General features: G+C 57.9%; 1 protein-coding gene and 1 long non-coding RNA gene across 3 annotated transcripts in view; one reads left to right on the forward strand and one right to left on the reverse strand.

Moving 5' to 3' along the window:
* Positions 1–21891, reverse strand: part of RAI1 (retinoic acid induced 1) — a 118574-nt gene that overhangs the window by 46662 nt on the left and 50021 nt on the right. The gene's annotated exons all lie outside the window — the stretch shown is intronic.
* LOC138916337 (uncharacterized) lies at positions 9763–15655 on the forward strand. The gene is made up of 3 exons (XR_011423532.1): positions 9763–9868; positions 10296–10441; positions 15505–15655. It is a non-coding gene; the product is annotated as an uncharacterized lncRNA (long non-coding RNA).

Genomic DNA, 21891 nt, shown 5'->3' on the forward strand with positions numbered 1-21891 from the left:
TCTGGCTCTCTGGCTCCTAAGGCTTCGCTCAGGGTCACTGGCCCCTCACTGTCTACTTTTCCACTATCATAGTGCCGCGCATACACTCACATGTCCTGGGTGCTTGTCTGTCTCCCGTGAAGCCTGGCAGCACTGTGGGGGGCAGAGCCGTGTCTGGGTCCCCAGCCCTGCACACACAGGCTCTGACCAGGGGGAGCCCTTAGCAGACGTCTGTTAGATGAGTGAACGTTATGTGTTGCTTCCTTTCTATAATGTTTCATGGCCCTCCTCCTCCAAGAAGCTTTCCCTGGCACCCTACCCTCTCCACCCTGATCATTTAGAGCCCCCAGCAAGCAGAGAGCTCATCCCAAGACTTGATTTAGCCCCAGATCCAAATCACAGCATCCTTGCGGGCTCCACCCAACTTCTGGTCACTCACCTTTGGGGATGGAGTGCTCACTTCTTTCTACAACTCTTCACTCAGCACCTGCTGAGAGCCAGACTCTGTGCTGGGTGCTGTGTGCACCATCAGCACAGCTATGCTTTTGCCACGAAAACAAGCCCTGGACATTCTAGGTCAGCCGGGTCTCCTCCAGGCAGCTCTGCTCTTGGCAAACTTCACCCTGGATATGTGGAGACATGGGAAACTATTCCCAATGTGCTGAGTGAGAAAAGCAGGTCACCAAAGGGATGCAGAAAGAAGAGGACGCCGTTTCTGTTTCAAAAAAGATCACCGTGCCTGGCTCGGGAGCAAATGGGCCCAAATGTGACCCGGCATTGGTGGGTGGTGAGATCCCAGGGGAGCCTCATTTTCTTGGGACTTCTGTTCATTTGCTGAATTTTCTACAATGAACATATATTATTCACCACTAGGAGAGAAAGTCTACCAATTGACACCTCCACTTGGCTGGGCTGAAGTCTGGGTCCGGGTTTGTGTCCTGCTTTCTGGAGTGGCAGAACAAGCGAAACTCCCATGGGAAGGGGCCCACAGGCCCCCTACCCAGGAGTCTCTGCTTCTTCAGGTGATCAATCACCCTGAGCCTCGCTCAGACCCTTGCGGCCCAGGAGCAGTGGCTTCACACCCTGCCCACATTGCTGTCCCCTCATGGGGTCTGTACTGGTCTGCCCCCCTCAATGTGATGGCAAGTTCCCCGGGGCCGGGACAACGGGCCCAACATGGGGCTGGGCAAACAGCAAGTGCTTATAACAAGAACTCACGCAGAAAGTGGCCAGCCCCTCCTGCTTCCCATCCGGGCAAGCGTTCTCACCTCTCCAGGCCAAAGAGAGTGCTAATAACAGCATCTGCAGATGTTAGCCATCCTCCCACCCCAAGGTCCCTAAACAGTGGAACCAGAGAGATGAGATCTATGACGCTTCTGCAATCCCAAATCCAACTCTGTTCCTCCCCACTTTAAAACCTTCCATGGTTCCCCAGGGTCTCGAACTAAAACCCCCTGAGCTTTGCACCAAGGTCTTGCACCCTCTGACCCCTGTTCCCTCCTCCAGGTCCCCTCCCCTATCAAAACAGGTCAGATTATAACCCACATGCCAGCAGGGCTACTTCATGCCCCTGGGCCTTTGCACATGCTAGTCCCTCTGTCCAGAACAGGTAGACCCACCCCTATTCATCCTTCAAAACCCTGCCCAGGTGCCTGTGAAGATGACTTCCTGATCCTTTCCCCTCCCCAGACCCCGTTATCTGCCTTCCCCTTCTTGAGTCTGCTCCTTGTACACACATTGATTATCGCACTCAATGCAATTAGGGGTTGATGCGTCTGTCTCCTACCAAACCGGACGCGACAGGGACTGGGCCTTTGTCTTTGTTTTAAGTCGCTGGTGCCCAGATCCTGCCTGCAGACGAACAGGCACTCGGGAGCGTCTAGCTGACAGGTGGGGGAGTCGGTAAACAACATCTGCCTGGCCCTTCACAGTTTACGAAGCCTTTTCCCGTCCTCCATCTCACCGGGGCGGCAGGGAGGGGAGGCTCCCAGGTCCCATCCCTGACCACGGGCACGGCCTCCCGAGGACTGGGACCCTTCTCCCAGCCAGGCAGGAGCTGAGCTTGCAGGCGCCTCCAGCAGGGCTCACCAAGAGCAGCTTGGACCCCCTTCAGCAGGAAGCCAACCGTTTCCCCTGCCAAAGGCTCCCTCCCACCTACCCCCCGGAGACCCACCCCTAGGGAGAGGCTGGCAGGTACCCAGGTGGTGGCCCGGCTGGGTACAGGCTCAGGACGGCCGCCATCCCGCCCGGAGCTGTGGGATGCGGTGGGCTGGCGCGGCGGCTCCGCCAGCGAGTCTTGGTAACAGTTGCTATGTAAAACGCTCGGAGGGGGAATTTACTGTCAGCGTTAATAATAGATGAAGGTTTCAGAATTTTTGATGCCTTACGTTCTAAGTCGTTTGATTTATAATGTCTCTGGAAAGGGAGAGATGAGGGTGGGGGTAAGGGAGGAGGCGCAGAGGCACAAGCTTGGAGCTCATCCCCCTGCCACCTTTCACAGCTGGGAAACTGAAGCCCAAGGGGAGATGCGCCAGAGCCATGTGACTCCAGAATGCCAGGACCTGAGGGGACTTCAGACGCCCAAAGCTGCCCTCATCCACGGGAGGAGAAACCAAGTCCTGGCCCCTCCCGCCCTGCGCCGGGGGCTGTTTTGACGGATTACTGCTTCTCCTTTTAGCGCGAGCAGGTGTATCTCAAGTAGTCTCCGGAAGCGGCACTGACGGCGCCTGTGGCGGGGGCCAAGGGCTGATTACAGCACCACGGAGGCAAGATGCAGGTCCCCACTTCCCTCTGCTTAGCAGCAAGAGGCAGCTGCTGTGAGTCGATGGAGAGCAGGCGGCGTGGGGCAGGAAGCAGCCCCTGAGAAAGCCACCGAGCCCATGGGGCTGGAGGAGGAGCAGGGGCAAAGTGTGGGGGTGCCCTGGGCGCCGGGGGCCCACAAGAGAGAGCTTCCTGTGCCAGACCCCACGGTAGCCATATAGTCCCCCTCCGCACGCCTGGACACATGCCACCCAGCCCCGTAGGCCAGGCTGCTCCCCTGTGGAGGTGGCTCCCAGTGGAGCTGCCTTCAGGCAGTGGCTTCCCCTTGGACTTTCCATTTCCACCACCCCCTGAGCCTTTGCCCATGCTGGGCTTTTCACCTGGAATTCTCTCCTGCCTCCTCCAACCCACCTTGGCCTCTCACACCAGGCTAGGAAATCTTTCTGATTCTGCAGCCAGATGGGCTCTCTCCTCCCTGGAACCCCAAGACTCCAGTCTTTGGGGGAGAGAAACTGGGCACCCCAACACTCAGACCACATCCCCTCACCTTGACAGCTCTGTCCCCAAAAGTCACATCCTCTCCCATTCTCGAATGGGGATGTGTCTGGATGCAGGGTCCTCTGGCCTCATTCCTCAGGCCCTGAAAACATCCAGGAGCCCAGATGAGCCCCGCTCCAAGCCTGTGGGAGAACCCTGCTCCTCCCTGGGCCCCCAACTGCCCCTACAGATTTAAGGCACAGCTGACACAGGGCCATGGCGCCCAGCGTTCAGCACGGGCCCCGTGTGGACCCACAGCAGCCATGGGGCCAGCAGGAGAGTGACCCCCTGCCAACATCCTCTGGGGGCTGCACATGAGGGCCCACAAACTTTGAAAGTCTGTGCGCAGGCTGTTAATAACAACAACGATAGCTGTGACCAGAACACCATTCTCACGGGGGGCCCATCGCCCCCACTTAACAGGCCAGAAGACCAGGCCAGGGACAGCACTGCCCCCGAGAGGCCTGCTCTGCCACCTCCGCAGGATCTCTGCCCAGCCCCCGCCCACTTCATCACCGACTGCCAACTCGCTGGGCCAGTGCCCCCGCTCAAGCATCAGCCTCACAAACAAGGACTGCTGTCTGTCCGGATAACCGCCGAGCCTCAGGATGGCGGGCACAGGGCAGGCACTCAAGCATTTGTTGACAGCTGAATGGATACAGGAACGAGGAAGTGAGCCCTGCCTGGTGGGTGTGCGCAGGTTCTTCCCAAGCCCTCCCCCGAACCAGGGCCAGCTGGGGTCACAGGGTCAGCAGTGGGTACAAGGACATGGGCAGCACCCTGGGCTCACCTCCCTCCCACCTCACCTCCATCACTCATTCCCTCGTGCTGGGCACTAAGAGTCCCAGGCCACAGAGCGCCCTCAGATGGGGACCCCAGAGCTCCCATCCCAAGGGAATCTGGGATACACAGACCCACCAGTAGGCCCTCGAATAACCACCCATGCCAAGTCAGAAGGCGGCTGGGTGTGTGGGACTCACACAAGGATGGGGGCGTTGAGGGCTACACAGATGGACGGGGCCCTCCTGCTTCCCTGGGGCCTAGAGAGCCCCTGCCTGTGCTGACAGGGCTGCCGCCACTCTGCATCGAGGCAGAGGCCTCCCCTGGGGGGTAAGGCTTCCCGCCCGCCTGGGAGAGAAGTACTGCCTTGCCAGACCCCACCCTACCTCCTGTCGAGTTCCTCCAGGAGGTCAGGCCCTGCAGGAAGATGGGCATCGCCCATTCACTCATTCATTCAGCAAACACTCTCTAAGGCCTCCTCTGAGCCAGGCTCTGGGGGGACATCCTGGGGCCACTGAGTATCAGATGTGGTCCCCACCACTGACGACCTGCACAAGAAGGTGTGCCGCAGGCCTTCGGGCTTTACTCAGAGAGCCATCTGAGGGACAGGGCTGGGAGGGAGCCTGGCCAGGCTCAGGCTAGCAAGGAGCAGGGAAGGAGGGAGCAGGGCGGTGCTCCCATTCCAGGTCAGGGAAGCACCCGTTGGTGGGGACTCTGACTGATGGCACCGAGATTACTGCTGGGGCGGGGCGTGAACGCACCATGGACCCCTGATCTTTTCAGGGCCCTCAGTCCCCAGAGGGTAGGGGTCCCTGAAGAGGCTGTGGCCAGCCTGCAGGGGGAAGAACACAGCTCCTTCGAGGGTCTGAGGTCTCCGGCAGAGAGACTTCACTGTGGAGAGCTCTGCCTCCATGTCTGGCGGCCTCTGCCCTCCCAGAACTGCACTGTCTGGGCCCTGCTGCCCTTCAGCCAAGCTGAGCCAGGATGAGAGTCAGTGAGGGTGGCCGCTGGGGCCTTGGCAAACAGGAAGTGCCAACTCACCCTTCAAGTTGGCTCCCGTGCCCAACACTCCCCTCGGTCTCTGCGTCCGAGCCTGGGCCCAAGCCTCTCCTTGCTGCTCCAGCCCTCCTGCTCTCAGCGACCCCACTTGCCAGGTCTTTGCCTGTGGTGGTCTAGGAGCAAAGCCGCCGGGAGCCTAGAGCCCACTTAATCAGCCGCTCCTCACTCATTCACTCGACACAGCTGTCGCTTACACTACGCGCGTGCCAGGCCCTGTGTCTAGGGCTCACAGTCCAGCACCGGGATGCTGCCAGGCTGCTGGGGAGACGGTGCCTCAACAGGCCTGCCAAACCAGGGGGGCAGCCCTGTGACAGGAAAGCCCGGGCCATGCAAGCCCAGAGCAGGCCTCTGAGCAGCCCACAGGTCAGGGGAGGCTTCCAGGGGACGGTGCCACCCACGCAGGCCCGCCGCACCCTCCTACCCCTCCTTGGCTTCCTCCCTGCCCCACGCCAAAGCTTTCGCTCATCAAGTCTCCCCAGACAGGCGGGCCTTCTCCACTCCAAATTACCAGCCCTCTCAGAGCCTCAGTGTTCCTGTTCTATAAAATGGACCCAACAAATCACTCACAATAAATATATCGACTGGATAAATATTCATAGAGTAGCTGCTCCCCTCCCCACTCTTCATCTCCCCACTCTCTGCTGAGAGACAGGCCCAGCTGCCTCGACCATCTCCTATCCCAAGTGAGACCTGTGGGCAGCACCCCCAACCACTGCCCAATAAAAGCCCAGGACCCTGGGAGCACGAGGAACCAAGCGTTAGCAGGTGAGGGCTGCTGGGTCATTCGTCACAGCTTTAATAACGGAGTTTATGGAAGGTCAGCTAGTCAGTGACTGCGCATGATTTCTGTAACTTCACTAGCGCCGTCATGGGAGGAGGAGGGCGAGTGAAGGCGCGGCTGGGAGTGTGCCACATGATGCCTTTATAAACGAGAGGAAAAGATGCCCCAGGGGCCAGTCTGTGCAGCCTGGCCAATGGAGCGCAGGCGGCACTCCTGCCAGGAGCCCTTGTGCAGCGGACCACCTACACAACTACACACTTTGGCCCTAGGTTCAGGTGAGCGTCCACATGGAGGCCTTTCCCCACACGGGTCTCCCTGCCTTTCAGACGGCTCCGCCCAGGAGTGAGGACTTCCTGAAATCAAACGCCAAGTGTGTGTGCCCAAGCACGTTTTCTGAAGAGGGCGCAGAGCGTCTTTCCAGTTTCCAAGGGTAGAGAGTCCCTGTAGTCTAGACTCAGATCTGGGCCCAGGGTCTGGGATGCAGTGTGCCAAAGGGGTCTTGCCAGAGCCTGGAAGGAGTTCGGGTGTGTTCAGGGACACAAACATTTGTCATTCCATTTCTCAAAAATTAGACTTCAGATTCCGAGCATCAAAACCACACAGGCTTGAAAAAGGCAGATTCCTGGGTGCCACCCCTTTAGATGTGTGATCTGGGGGTGGCCTGAGCCCTGGAATTTGCCCCTGGTACAAACTCTGGAGTGGCTTATAAACCTGCCAAGGCTCCCAAAGCTCTGATTCAGTATGGTCACTAGCTTCTCGATCTGCTGCATTTTTCTTTCTGGTGTTGGTGGGGAACAATGTGTGTACCCCTAAGCCCATCAAAGCCTGAGGAGGGGCACCGTGCATAACTGTGAAAGTGATTCCATGACTGTAGCTCCCGTTTTGTTGCGGGAATGCTGGAGGGGTTGGGCCGTGGAGGTTTGTTGCACCACGCTGCCGAGCCAGGGGAGAGCACAGTGAGCACTCCCCCGTGGGGCATTGGATGGCTCCCCCTCCAGGGTCTCCGGCCCCAGCACGTGCTGAGCAGCCCTCACCAGCCCCTTTCTGTATCATGTCTGCGTCCCGAGGCAGGGCCAGCCCCAGGGCTCCCCATCTGGCCAGCACAGTGGGCCATTCACCAAGGGCACACATCAAACCAGGCTCCTGTGGCCTGGGGTCCAGGCCAGACACTCACCCCATGCCTGGCCTTGGACACAAGCTCTTCTGTGTCTGGGAGTGAAGGGGCATCTGTCTCCCTTTCTCCCATGTCCCAATGCCCAGCACTGGGCCTGCCAAGGAGGCCTTGAGGGCAGCTGCATGAATGGATTCATTCAACAATACAAATTGAGCACCTACTGTGTGCCAGGCCACAGGCAGGGCCCCACCCTGATGGCACTCAGTCTGTGTGGGAGGAGGACACAAAAATAAAGGTACAATTGCAATGGAGACAAGTGCTAAGCGGTCTGTTTGGAAAGCTTCCAGTGGAGGGGTGAAGAATCGCCAGGAAAGAGACTCGGAGCATCCAGGAACAGAGAACGACGTGCAACAGCCCTGTGGTGGGAAGGAGTGGGAGAGGTCAGCGTGTTAAGCACGGCAGTCGGCCCCTGGGGACATGTCAGCCCCTAGGACAGGGGCGGATCACCAAGTGTGGGTGCAGGCTAGGGGCACTGGTGCGGCTGAGCCTCTCACTGTCAGACCTCAGGGACCAGGGAGAGCTGCAAGCCGAGCCTGGGTCTCAAGGCGTCCTTTTCTGGGGCCGCCCCCACATGCACCCACCCCCGCTGGCCTGCCCTGGAAGGCCCGGCCCTCTCTGCCCCACCACTGGCCTGTTAGTTGTGGCTGCCACCATGCCGTCCCCCCATCCTGGCAAGGCCAATGAGGGCACGACTCCCTGCTGCGCCCTGAGACTCAGCCTCTGTGAAGCGGGGTCCCCTACTGCCCAGGGCTGAATTAGCTCATCAATTCAACATTTATTGCGTGCCTAGTATGTTCAGGAGCTAGAGATCCACCACTGATTGAGACAGATTAAAAATGAAGTCCTGTCTTCAGGTGGCTTACATGGGGCCGGGAGGAAGGGAGGCAGCCAACAGGCAAAAACATACATAAGTAAGTTGTACAGGACGTTACCGGGTGACTAAGTGCTTCTGGGAAATGCAAAATGGAGTAAGGAGAATAGGGAACGTGCAGGACGTGGTTTATAGTTTTAAACAGGGTGATCTGGTAGGCCTCATCAAGAAGCGACACTTGAGGGAACACTAAAGGGAAGTGGGAGTCAGCTATGTGACTGTCTTCAGCAAGAGCCCTGGAGTCAGAGGGAACAGCCAGTGCAAAGCCCTGAGGCATCTGTGCATGAAGGAGAGCAAGGAGGTCACTGTCTGTAGCTCAGTGAACAAGAGGAGGAGAGGAAAGGAGGCCAGAGAGGTGAAAGCAGAAAGATCCAGGCCCCTTTGGGGCCTCAGCAGGTGCTCAGCCCCGTCGACATCTGCTTCTTTCCCTCCTCTCTCCTGTTCCTCCTCTCAGGCCTCCTTTCCTCCTCCACAGACTAGGAGACATTCCTTCTTTTTTTTTCTCCCCAAGGCCCCACTACACAGTTGTGTATTCTAGTTGTAAGTCCTTCTACTTCTTCTATGTGAGCTGCCGCCACAGCATGGCCTGATAAGCGGCGCACAGGCGTGCTCCCAGGATCCAAACCGGCAAACCCTGGACATGGAAGCCAGCACGTGAACTTAACCACTACGCCACCTGCCGGCCCCAGACATTCCCTCTTCATCGTATGTTGGAAGGACCTGGGCCACTACTCTGGGCAAAAGACTCAGCTTTAGGGGCTGGGGTAGACAGGAGCCAGGAAGCCAGGGTCCCTCAGCCTTCGCACAGCTGTTTCCTCTGTGGAGCATGCCCTTCCCACCTCTCAGGCTGACAGACTCCTGCCTTAGCCTTCAAGGCCCAATGAAATCTCACCTCCTCCAGGAAGCCTGAGCCACCTGGCTTGGTGAGGCATGAGCTACCCTCCATCCTACACAGACCCCATCATAGCATTGACCAAGACCGCTGCAGCTTTCCTGCTGGGGGTGTTTGATGAAATGAGATGAGATGAGAGGCGGGGGCAGCTGCTAAGTGGCAGAAAGGCCAGCAGGAGAGCACCTGTCAATCATAAGGGGCTGGGAAGACAATACCCAGAGTCAGCAGCCAATGTCAGGAGCCACGTATGCGCATCCCCCCATGTAGGTGGGTGAGTCCCGCCTCATCCCACCACTCATAGGTGCCTGGCTCAGGCCTAGAGCTGGTGAGGCAGAAAGGGACAGAAGCCCTCCAAACACAGACAGCTGAAACGATGGGGTGCTGAACCCTCCGAGAGAGGCCCCACCCCAGGGGGGACCCTCATAAAAACCAGGAAAAAGGGAGGCTATCAACTGCAGTGCAGCCTGCATACGGTTCACTTCTTCTGGACACTGGCCTGTCGACCTAAAGGCCCGCAGTGTCTGGTGTGTGAGTCTCGGCTGGACACTGGTGGTGTGTTTCTAGGTGACTTGAAGGAAGCCAGCAGGGCAGCACCTGACAACACGGGCCCTCGAGTCAGCTCTGGCCCGGAACAGATCACGTTCGCCTCAGCCTCCTCATTCGTGAATGGGGTTAATAATAACATCCGCCTTGCAGAGTGGTTGTGAAAAGTGAATGTGCCAACGTGAGAAGAGTACTTAGAACCAGGGTAAAGACTCACTGGAAGCCGGCCCTGGGGACTACAGTGACCTGGTTGGGAGCCTTTGGAGTCAACAAAACCTGTGTCATCGCCTTGGAGCCATAGCTGGACTACACTTCCCAGCCTCCCTTGCAATTGGGCACGGTCACATGACTGGGTTCTAGCCAATGGGATGTGAGTGGCAGTGATACGGCCCCTTCCAGGCAGGAGGATCATGCCCAGACACAGGGGAAGGCAGAACCACATCACTGCATGGAGGAAACCGTCCACCAACCAGAAACTCACTACCCTCACAAGTAAAGAATAAGCTTCTCGAATTGTTAGGGTTTGTCTGTTACTGCAGCTGGCCTTACCCTAACTGGCAGAGATTCACTCACTTGCTTGGGCTCCAAATGCCCCATGCTGGGGGCTAGGGACACTAAGGGTGTGAGTTCTGCCCTTGTGGAGCTTACAGTATGGCGAGAAAGGCATCCTTAGTAAATAAATACTAAGGGCAGGGTGCTGGGGCTCCTCTCAGAGGAGATCTAAATGAGAGAAGAGGGAGGGGAGGGCTCCAGGCAGAGCAGCAGTACAGGTCCCGCAGTGTGAGGAAACAGGGTCCACTTCCCAGAACCAATGGGGGGAAGATGAGGCGAACGTGGTGGCTCTGCATCTCTGTCGCCTTTCTGAGCCTCGGTTTGTTATCTTGAAAATGGAGGTGACACTAATAACACTCTCTCATAGGGCATCTCTGGATCTCAGAGGAGAAAACACCACTTGCAAAGTGCTCCTGGAGGATGCTGGTTCACCCCCAACGTTACCGAGAGTGGGCAGACGAGCCTCTGCCTCAGGCCTCTGAGGTGTGCGGGAGGACGGAGGACGCCGCTCAGGTGAGCAGGCCGTCTTGGGGTGCCAGGAGGCGGGCGCAGGGAGGGAGAGCTGCTGCTACTGAGGCTCCTGCGAGGCAGGCTACATATCAAGGATCATCTGGAGCCGGGAGAGCTATTAGGCAGCAGCGGAAGTGCTGGCTCTCTGGGGAGGCAGGCAGGACTGTCCCTGGAGGCGGCTCAGCGAGCTGGTGCTGAGAGCAGGAACTCTCTGCTGCCGGGCAGATGCTGGCCGCCATTCAATTTCTTTCTGGACAGGGACAGTTGAGATGGCACTGCAGGATTTGAGGAGAGGTCCAGGAGGCTCCCAGGGGCTGATGGGTTGGGCATTTCCCTGATGCTCGATGCCAGCCTGGCTGCTGTCTCCTGAGGTCAGGAGCAAGAAAAGATGCACCAGATCTGGGAGGTGTGCTTGCTGCGAGGTACCTAAAAGGGCACAGACAGGCAGAGGGGTGCAGGCAGAGGAGGTCTGCCTAGAAGCTGGAGCCCCCAGTGACTTGCAGTGGGACTGTATCACTCCCTCCACTCATGTACCTGTGGTGGCTCCCTAGCTCTCTGCTGCCAGCGGAGACCCAAGCCCAACTCTGCTCACTCCAGCACCACAGACCTCCACGCCACAGCTGCTCCCACTGCCATGCTTTTGCATTCACTCTTTCTCCTGTCAGGTGTGCCAGATTCACCTCTCATCTCCTTACATCTTTTCTGCCATCTTTTAAGAACTGTTTTGGAGTTCTAATCCACGCTGAGTGAGTTGGCCAAGCAATCTGTCCTCTGATCCCTAGCTTACTCACTTGAGAACATGCCGAAGCTACTTCCTACCACACATGGTTGTTGATGAAAATTAAACACAACAATATATGTGAAAAGCGTCTAATAGTATTTGGCACAAAGTAGTTATTTAAAAGCAGACCTCTCCCATGGCTGCCCCAAAATAGCCAACCAACCTTCATGCAACAGCACCTCCTCCAGGAAGCCTTCTCTGACCACACGCCCTGGTTTCCATTAGGTGCCTTCTGGTCGGTCCCTAGCTCCCTGGGCAACCCCTGGCATGACGCCACACAGGAGAGCAATGACTTCTGGGGCATCTGCCCCTATCCCCACTAGATTGTGAACAGAATGAGAGCAGGGTGTTCCTGGTGGGTGCCAGGCCACATGGTCAGTGTTGGATGAGTAAGTACAGAAGGGGTGGATAGCACAGGCCCTGTGTCAGCCTCCTCATCTGTCCCAAGGGCTAAAAACACAGCCTGCCTTGCTCCTGGGAGGTGATAGGACAAGCAACTCAAATCCTCCTCCTCCCCCAGATTCTCAGCTCAGGACCAGCTTGCCAGGATGGTCCTCTGCCAGTGGCCCTCCAGCTCTTCCAGAGCAGTCCTGACCTCAGCCCAGGTCCCCCAGTCTCCTCCATGAGCTGTTACAAATGGCAGCTTCCAGGGGTGGGGACACGCCCATTCCATCTTCCTCATCCTCTGCCAAGCCGTGGGTCAGCCAGTGGCTAAGTGCCAAGGGGCCAGGCTGAGCTCAGGGCTGGCTGGAGAGGGGGTGATAAAACATCCCAGGTGACCCAGAGGCTTGGGAAGGCAATGTGTGGGGGTCCACAAGCTGTCTCCGTTTCTTCTAGACACCTCGGGGGTGCTGTGCATTTACCCTAAAGTGGCCACACTGACACAAGTCCAGCAGTGTCCCTGCTCTGGGCTGGAGAACTGTCAGCTCAAGGCCCCATGGGCTATCTTCCCACACAAAGCTCAGATAGGCAGTTACGGGTGTCTTTGATTAATAAGAAATGGGGCAATGAATTAATCATTTCGTAATAAATGCAGTTTGGCAGCTGTGTCTTTGCCAAATGGCTTGTGTGTGAGAAATAAGGAAGGGTCCCCAAAAACATACAGAGCACGCTAGGGGAGGCTATGCTTTCTGTCTCAGGAGCCCCTGTCCTTGGGGGGAGGCAGTGACAACCACAGGCATCTTGAGGGAGTGACGGGAGCATCTGACTAGGAGTCCACATGGGGACAGAGGCAGCAGGCTGGCCAAACACAGCGGGGTGGGTGGAAACCAGGCAGAGAGTGGGGGTGGCGTGTCTTAAACCCCTCAGGACAGGGGCTCTGGGCTCAGCCCAGGTTCTCCACCTCCTGCCCAGCGCCAGAGACGGCCAGCGGCTCCCTGTCCTGGGTCTGCTGCCCGCCTCTCTCAAAGGAGAGGCGCGAACAGATGTTTCCTTGAATCAGAAAAATAACGTCGGCTCCCAGATGGGCTGCGGTGCGGAAGCGCGTCCTCTCCCTCCCTCCCTTTGTGATAAGGCCTTTCTTTCTGGAGAGCAGCTGAGCGTCAGAGGGTGGCGGGTGGGGGTAGTGGCAGCAGCGGGGCATCTGCCGGCTCCGTCACACCCACGTCCCTGAAGAAGGGCTTGGGGAACACAAAGGGCTCCGTCCGCTGCTCTTGCCAGCGCGGGTGACAGGTGCTGGTGGAGAGCATTCTGCCCGGCCGGCCTAAGAGGGGCCGCCAGCAGGGCTCCCGGGGCCGCGAGTCGACGGGCCGAGAGGGAAGGCCCCGCGGGCCAGGCCACCCCACGCCCCGCCCCTCGCGTCAGGAGCCGCGCTGCGTCCATTCCCGGCCCTCGCTCCAGGCCCCGCCCCTGCCCGTGTCCAACCGCCGCCGGGCCCGCCTCCCCCGGCCCGGCCCCGCCCCACCCGGCCGTCCCCACCGCCGCCGGGCCCGCCTCCCCCGGCCCCGCCCCGCCCCGCCCGGCCGTCCCCACCGCCACCGGGGCCCGCCTCCCCCGGCCCCGCCCCGCCCCGCCCGGCCGTCCCCACCGCCACCGGGGCCCGCCTCCCCCGGCCCCGCCCCGCCCCGCCCCGCCCGGCCGTCCCCACAGCCGCCGGGCCCGCCTCCCCCGGCCCCGCCCCGCCCCTCTCACCCTCCCGCACCGTGGGCTGCAGAGAGGCGGTTTTCAAAAACACTCACGGGACCTGGTCACTGTCCCACTCAACAGCATTCAAGGGCTCCCATTTCTAACAGAACAAAGAAGAAACCCCGGTGGGGGGCCCTAAGGACTCCAGGACTGGCCCTATGACACACCGCGGCGCCAGGCCAAGCTCTCGCGGGTGGCTTCGCACAGAGGGGCTGACTCTGGCAGTCCCGCAGGGGCCCCAACGTCTGCTGCCCCAAAACACCTCCCTGTCCCCAGTGCTTTTCCATGCTTCCCTCTTCTTTTGGCTTCCTAGAAACTTCCAAGCGTCTGCCACGACCCAGTTCAAACCGCACAGCATGGCCCCGTCGAGCCCTTCCTGATTCCCCCACCTGACCCCGCCACCCACAGTTAACCCGTTCCTTTGTGCACCGGCCCTTACCTCATCACCTTACAGCCGGCTCCCCATCAAAGGGGAGCTGATTCGCTTACCCGTCAGTCTCCCCAGCAGGACCGCCAGCGCCCCCGAAAGGCAGGGTCCGAGACATAAACCTCAGGGGCCACAAACACAGGCGTTCCATGAGGATTTCAGTGTGCACACAATGCGCCACAAGAACAATCAAAAGGCCCACAATGAACTAGTAAAAATGACGTCCGGGGAAGCCTAGAGAGGGACTTTGACCTATTACTTTATGTACCTCCACAGTTTTTTCCATTTCTACTTACGACCATTTCTTCCCTTTTGTAATGAAATAATTTTGAGTGAAAAACACACCAAGGCCACTCCCAAGAAATCGCCTGCTGAGGATCTGGTTCTGTGCAGGGCCTTGCCTCCCTGCTGCTAACCCTCACAGCCACCCTGAATGTGCGGGACAGCCTAGGCCACTTGACAGAACAGCCAAAGGAGGCTCAGAGCAGGGAAGGGTCACCCAAGGCAAACGGGCCAGTATTTGAACCACGAGGGAACGCAAACCACGCTACCCTGGAGGGCTGCTGAGTCTCCCCCAGAAAAGCTGGATGTCAGTGAGAAAGTGGGGTCAATCCTGGCAGTCCCACAGGGACTCCCAAGTCAGCGTGGGTCCATGTGCCACCATTCACAGTCACTCATGTCTGTAAGCAGTCTCTTAAGCACCCACTATGCTGCCTGAAAAGATGCAAGGGACACAGGGGTGACTGATCTAACCACCCAAACCAGAGTTTTGGGAAACATGTCCCACTGGTCTCCCCGCCCGCTCCCATTTCCATCTCCCCCACCCCCCACCCCAAGTCCATAGGCTCTCCCACGGCCCAGCCAGGGGGCTGCAGAGAGGACCCCTGCTCAGCCTAAAAGATGTCCCGCATTCTGCTATGCCTCATGCTGGTTCCCAGTCCTGGCCAGCACCAGTAGCACCTGAAGGGCTTGCTACAGTCTCAATTCCCCAGCCACCCCCAGGGACAGTGATTCAGACAGGCCCGAGGTTGGGAACAGTGTGCTGGGCACTTCTGTGCGTCTCCTCCAAGTGTCTGGCCAGACAAGCCCCCGCTGCTCCTATGTTTGCTGGCTGAAGCACAGTGGTCTGGCACCTGGGACCTGGACATGGGACAGGAGCAGGGGGCTGCCTCCATAGTGGGGCTGGGGTCAGGAGGCAGCCCCACAGAGATGTGCCGCCCCACATGCCCTGGCATTTCCGGTGGCATAAACCAGTCTGATGGTGCCAGCAGTGATAAGCTGCTGTAAGGGAGGAATGGAGGCAGCTGGGCTCCTGGACACTGATGCTCAGGGGCTTCCTCACCCCTCTATGACCATGGGTCCCAAGGCCTGGGGCGCCTGGCATACAATAGGGGAACAAGAAATGTTAGGGGCATGCAACTGAGTATAGATTCCTTCTAAATCACAAAGGTTACCATTTATCAAGTGCTTGCCTGTGGGAAGTGTTCTGCCTACATGAGCTTGTTTAAAACTCATAGGCCTGGAATGAAGGTATCTGTAACAGCAAAAATGCTATCCACGTGTCCACCCTGCAGAGACAGGGCACTTACGTAAGCACCTACTGCATGCTTCTGTGAATCGGCTTCGCGAGTGGGCAGGGGGTGGCTGAGGAGCCCTGTGGGCTTGCAGAACCATATGTGGAAGGTCCCATGGAGTAAACCCCAAACCAGGTGACAACCGGATTTCTGGTGGCAGGAGGAAGAGCTAAAGGATGAGCCCTGCCTGTGACTGCAGGGGACTCCGGCGTGGCACTGCAGGACAGAAACTGCCAACTTCTCACACTTCTGTTGTTTAAACATTTTTTTTTTTTAAAAACAATAAATGCACGTTGTCTTTTTAAAAAAGATGATTTTTGGCAAAGTTTCCAATGAATTCAGTGCCAGGAGTTTGGGAGGGTGCAGGGTTGGTAAATCCTTCCAGATAGGTGACTTCAGACTCTAGAGAGCAGGCATTCATTCGTTCATCAAAGATATGACCTCTGATCAGCTGGCCAGCTATCCCAGGCCTCAGCAATAAGAATTCACTCATTCACTCATCCCACAACTATTTTATTAAGTATCTGCTGTGAGTCCCAGGGCCTCGGCAGTAAGCCTGGAACCATGGCTTGAGGCTGGGCTGGAGGGCTGGGGCCAGAGCAGGGTGAGCAGGGCAAAGCCACATGCTACCACCTGCCATCTGCCTTGTCCCCTAACGTCCCTGCTCCTGGCCCCTGCTCAGCATCACCTGTGGCCACAGAAGCCCACTCCCCACCCCTGAACCGGCAGGCACCCAAGATGGGAATTATGGTCTCTACAAGAGACACTGACATGAAGCTGGGTACTGCCTCTTTAGCAACATAATTCCTTTTTATTAGAAAATTAAAGGGTAGGACCAGCTTGCCAAAAGCCAAAAGCGCTGAAATGTGCTTTCCTGAGATACGCAGCATCTGAGAAAACGGATTTGCTTGTCTCCCTCCTTTTCCACCGTCATCTCTCCTCGGCCAGGCTTTCCTCCATTCATGCCCCTTTGCTGGCACCAAAGCAGTGGCCATGAGCTCGGCTGAGATGGGCAGGTCCAGCACCCCGATGTGGATGCAGCCAGCGTGCCTTTGTCTCCCAGCACAGGACAGGAACTTGGGGCTCTGTGCTGAGCCCCACGCCCCAGGTTTAAGCCTTTTTAGAATCACCTCGGGGATTCTCTTGCTTTCCTGAGATGCAAAGGCTGTCCGTGGGATTTGCTAAGCTGAAGGTGTCAGGAGGGAAAGGCTGGAACAATGAAGGATTGGGCTCCGGAGAAACAAGCTCATCCATCTGGACACCCAGGAGCAGGCGGCTCTGTGGCGGAGGGAGGCGGGCAGGGCAGAGCGCCGGAGACGAGTCCCTCACTGCCACACAAAAAGCAACTATTCAAAACCACCCAGGGAGTTCTCTCTTATTGAAAAGTCCTTGATTCTTCCCTTTCTGCCACAGAACTCAGGAACAAGGGCCCCGTCTTATTAACGGGGTGATGGAGGGGCCCGGGAGGGAGGGTCCTTCTGCGCAGGAAGGTGGCCGAGCCGCCCCTCGAGTCATTAGAGCTGGTAACTAAGGTAACTCCAGAAGCGGATTTTCTTCCCACTAATCTCTCTCTTTCTCTTTCCTTTTCTCTTTCTTTTTTTCTCTGCTGGTCAGACGCTACCTTCCTGTTTCAGAGAGGACCTCAGAGGGTGGGGGGGAGGGGGGAGTGAAGTGCATGAGTGTGTGTGCACGTGTGTGTGTGTGTGTGAGTGTGTACTGAATACTAAAATGGTGACTGTGCTCTTGATGCTCTCAGGGGTGGGGTGTCTCATTTCAGGTATGTCTGCCCCTGCCCTCTCCACGTTCCCACCCGCCTCTCCGCCTTCCCCGCCTCCCTCTCTCCCTGCTCAAGGGCAAATCCATTCCCTTCACTCCCTCCTTGAGTAACAAAAGGCGAGATGGAGTTCCCTTTCACCTGCTCTGATTGAAGCCTCTGCTTTGGCATGTCTAGCAGAGGCTGCTTTGTTCTGGGGAAAACCAAGACGGGGGCCTGTCCCAGGGCCTGCTAGGGTGGGCACAGGGTGGGGGTCAGAAATAAATTAAAAAAATAGCATTGTCCCACAGGCCCGTGCTGCCTGGACCTCTCTCCCTGGGAGCTGTGGTCCAGGGAGGCAGGTTTCAAATCCCAGTGGGGCCACTGATGGCCACGTGGCCTGGCGCAAATTCTTTCACTCTCTGAGCCTGGCTTTCCTGCCTTACAGGACAACCTGTAGGAAGCCCCTGGCACAGTGTCAGGTCTCTCCCCAACCTGGCCATCTCCAGGGCTGAGAGAGGACAAACCACTTTTCTACCAGGCTGGGGGGCAGCAACAGGAAGGACAGTGACCTCCATTCTCCAGGGGTGGCTGTGTCTTAGGGTTCAGAGCCTCTAGGAGGTGTTTCAAAGGAAGAGGGCAGACGGCTGGCCCCCAGGACCTAGGGTTTCTCTGGATGGAGACAGTGGGGATCCCTGGCCAGAGTCCTCCCCAAAAGGAGGCCATGTGAGCAGCTGGGGGCAGGTAGGAGCGCTGGCTGGGACTCCAAAGGTCTGCATCCTGTGTGTCCACACAGCTCCTTTCCCCCGAAAGGGTCTCTTTAGGTGGACACCAAGCCCAGAGCCTAAGGCACACGGCCTGGCCCATGCAGGTGAGCAATCCCCACTGTCTGGGACACTGATGTCTGGATCCCTGGCTGTCCCCTTCGGAAGGGGTTCAGCCTGGCCTGCAATTCCCCTGCGGAGGGGGAGAGGGGTGGATAGTAGCATCAGGAGGCTTCCCCCCTCCCTGCCATGGGGAGAGGGTGTTGTCTGCCCCACCAGTGAGGTGAGACATGTCAGCTCAGTCGACTCTGTGTGCTTGGAGGAGGCGCTGTCCTCTGCCTGAGCCCAAGGTGAGGAGGTCAGCTCAGCAGCTGACTGGCAGGCTGGGCTGGCACCTGGGACCCACCCCAGGCGGCTTCTGGGGCTCCAGTACCCCCCGGCCCCTCACTGCATGGAGGATTGAGCCCAGCCTGGGGCGGGTGGTAGCTTAAGACCTCAAAATCCCCAACAGGGGGTCAGGAAAGGCTAGTGGGGGCAGCCAGGGGTCAGGGAAAGGGGCAGGTGTTGGACCGTGCCTGGAGCTGAGACAGAGCAGAGCTCCCCAAGCGCTGCAGGTGGAGGGGCCGCAGCCCAAGTGGCAGCAGGCTTTCCCTGGCTGAGTCGAGCCTGGGCTCCAAGGCCACAGGACCCCCCCCACTGCTGGCAGATTCTCTCTCCGCATCCTCATCCCTCCCCATCTCTCCCTGTGGCTGCCCTCCTCCTCTCCCTCTAAGCAAATGGACAGTCCATTCTCATTCGCACCCACCTTCTTGACTTCCCCAGCTCCTGGGGCTGACCTGACCCTTCCCCTCGCTGCTCCTCCCCCTTGGAGGGCAGCCCCCACCAAAGGTGGCTGCGAGCTTCTAGAGCCAGGCGTCAGTTGAGCTGCAGTGGCTCCGCCTTGCTGAGCGTGGCTCTCATCTTAATGGTTTTCCCAGAGAGCACTTAATGGGTGTGTGACTGCCCAGCCTGTGCGTGTGTGAGCCGGTGTGCAAGGAGGAGGCAACCACCTTGTGATCCTTCCCCCTACGCCTTCCTCTTTTCAAATGGCCTCAGTCTCCCTGGTGACAAAACCTTCCTGCCCAGGGAAGCAGGGGGCCACCGCCTGGGCAGGGAGTGCCCCCCCACCCCCACAGGCATTTCTGGGTGTGAGAAAACACCGCCTCATAACACTGAGGACAGCTGCTGCCATCCCCAGCTCCTGCTGCGCACACGCGGGGCACTGGGCTGGGCCTGCTCAGGCCTGGACACGTTTATTAACAAGAACAGTGAAGAGGTCGGCCGCATGTGCGGCCCTGAGCACTCTGCAGGGATTTTAGCCCTGAAGACGCCCTCCAAGCTGACCACAAATCCCATTTCCCAGATGGGAAAGACTGAGACCCCAGGGCCTACAAGCAGACTCTCTGGCCCCCTGCAAGCACCAGGGGCCAGAGGTGACCACAGTCGCTCCCTGGCGATGGGGCCTAGGTTTGCCTGCATCTGGACAAATGTGGGTAGAAGCTGGCAGCTTCAAGATTTAGCCCGAGTACCTCAGAGCCACCCCCAGAAGCTCAAGCAGGGACAGGCCCTTGCCATCTGGAGGCCATGGCTTCTCCTGTTTCCCCTGGAGTCCTCTGCCCCCACCAGCAGCCAGGCCCAAGGGGCAGCAGGGACCACCCAGATGGAGAGAGACAGAGAGAGAGTGTGTGTGTGTGTGTGTGTGTGTGTGTGTGTGTGTGCGCGCGCGCGCGCGCGCGCTGTGTGGTGACCCAGCGCCCAGCCCGGATGCTCCGCCCAGCCTGACCGCAGCTGGGAAAACAGGCTCCTCAGCTGCTCAGCTGCGCCCCCAGCCACAGCCCAGCCCACCCCACCAGGCCAGAGAGTTCACCCAGCCCTGAACCAGGAACTGGGCCTGCTCTGCCTGAGTCACAGCCCCCAGCCCATCCCCTCAGATCCCCACCAGACCTGAGAGAGGGAGTGGTCCACTTGGGAGCCCGTGCCCTCCTGCTACCTGGCTCAGAAGCCCCTGGCACAGACAGCCCCAATTCCACACCCGCCTCAGCAGAGCCCCAAACTATCAAGGGGAAACGTTCGGCCTTTTAACTGCAGTTTGCCATGACTGGCCCAAACCAAGGCCCTTCCTTGACCCCCGTCTCCCTGAGCTGCAGCCCTCTGCCCCACGGCCACCACCAGTGCTGTGGCGCGGAGGCTGGCACTGCCTCCCTCATTCTGGGGGCAGGGGAGTGGGCTCCTGCGCTTCCCGACCCTGGCCAGGCACAGGGTCTCCGTGCCTGGCTCACACTTCTAAGGCAGGATTGCTGAGGCTGAAACTTCAATTAAGGAAGAGAAATAATTACTCTGGGGCTCCAGACTGGCTCAAGTGGTGACAGCCTCAACATCTGCTTCCCTGGAGTGGGGAGAGGTGGCTGGGCACCTCCATGGTCAGCCTGGACCTGGGACTTGTCCATGTTCAGCCTTGTAACCCCCCTGCCATTCTCCTACTGAAACAAGGCCAACCTCAGGGCTGCTCCAAGGTAGGGGGACTGGGGGACTCAAGAAAGGGGAGAGGCTCCTGGCAGAGGGGGCTGGGGAGTAAGGCTCAGATGGCTCCGCGAAATTGAATTAAATTAAATTTAACCATTCAGTCACTGCCTGTTCCTGCAGTAAGCCTGGAGGCTGCCAGGGCCCCACAAGGATGGGGGTGGGGACCCCAAGAGCAGGACTGAGAGGGCTCCAGATTCCCTAGGGGAGGGTTCCAGCATAGGCCAGGAGGTGGGGGGAGGTGGGGGGGCTCCAGAAAAGTTCCCAGAAGGTCTGCTCTGCCACTCACAGGAAGAGAGGGCCTGGGCAGGAGCCTCCCCACTGGGCCTCAGGTCCATCTCCTAAAAAACGAGGATCACAAGAACGGGGCATTTGGGGCCCCCATAAGACTGTCCCCCATTTACTCCTCAAGAGGCCTTCAAATAGCCAGCTTTAACCATGTCCGCCTCATCTCCAGAAAACACCAACTCCAAAAACGTCCCATCCTTGATCCAAAAATCTCCCTTTTCTAAGAATGACCCATTTCCTCTCCAGAAATGCTTCATTTGAATCCAGAAATTCTTAGCTCCAGAATGTTCCCTCTCCAGAAACGTTCCATCTTATCTCCAGAAATATCCCCTCTCATCTTCAAATATAATCCATCTCCAGAAATGCCAGTGCTCTCTATAAAGGCTCTATCTTAGCTTCAAGAATGTTTTACTCCAGAAATACCACATTCCTCCTCCAGAGATGTTCCATTTCACTCTAAAAATACCTAAAATCCAGAAGTGCCCTATTTTATTTCCAGAAATACTCTAGCATCATCTTCAAAGACACTCTACTTCCAGAGGTACTATAGTTTATCTCTAGAAATATACCATTTCCAGAAATGTTTCATCTCTAGTAATGTTTGGAATCCAGAAAAGCTTCATCTTTACTCCAGAAAATGTCCTCTCCTATCTCCAGAAATGTCCTTATTTCATCTCCAAAAATGTCCCCACTCCATCTTCAAAAATGCCCTTCCTCAAGAAATGCTTTCCATCTCTCCTTTCTAAAAACATTCCATCTCTGGAAATGTTCCAGCTCATGTCTGCAAATGCCCATGGTATCTCCGGAAAGGTCTCCCGTCTGGACCAGATGCTGCAAAAATTCAGAAGCCCACTTCCTTTAGGACCTCCTGAGAGGCTGAGCAGTGACCAGGTGGCCTCCTCCTCTTCCTCCTTGTCCCTATAGTCCCTGGGACCTCTCAGCCACCTGCTGGGCCCACTCTTGTGTCAGGAGCAAGGATGAAGTCATGAGCTTGGCTGGCAGGTGTCAAGGTCCCTGGAAGTGGGGAGCACAAATAGTCAAGGTTTGGGGTAACCGGGAGCCTCCCAAGTCTGACCTGGGAACAGGGACTGTGAGAGGGACCTGGGGTGGGAAGGAATGGACCAGGAAGGAGTTGGCAGGGGGCCTCAGCACAGCCCCCCACGGACACAGCCTTGCCACAAAC

Source organism: Equus caballus, chromosome 11 (assembly GCF_041296265.1).
Source record: "Equus caballus isolate H_3958 breed thoroughbred chromosome 11, TB-T2T, whole genome shotgun sequence".
Lineage (NCBI taxonomy): Eukaryota > Metazoa > Chordata > Mammalia > Perissodactyla > Equidae > Equus > Equus caballus.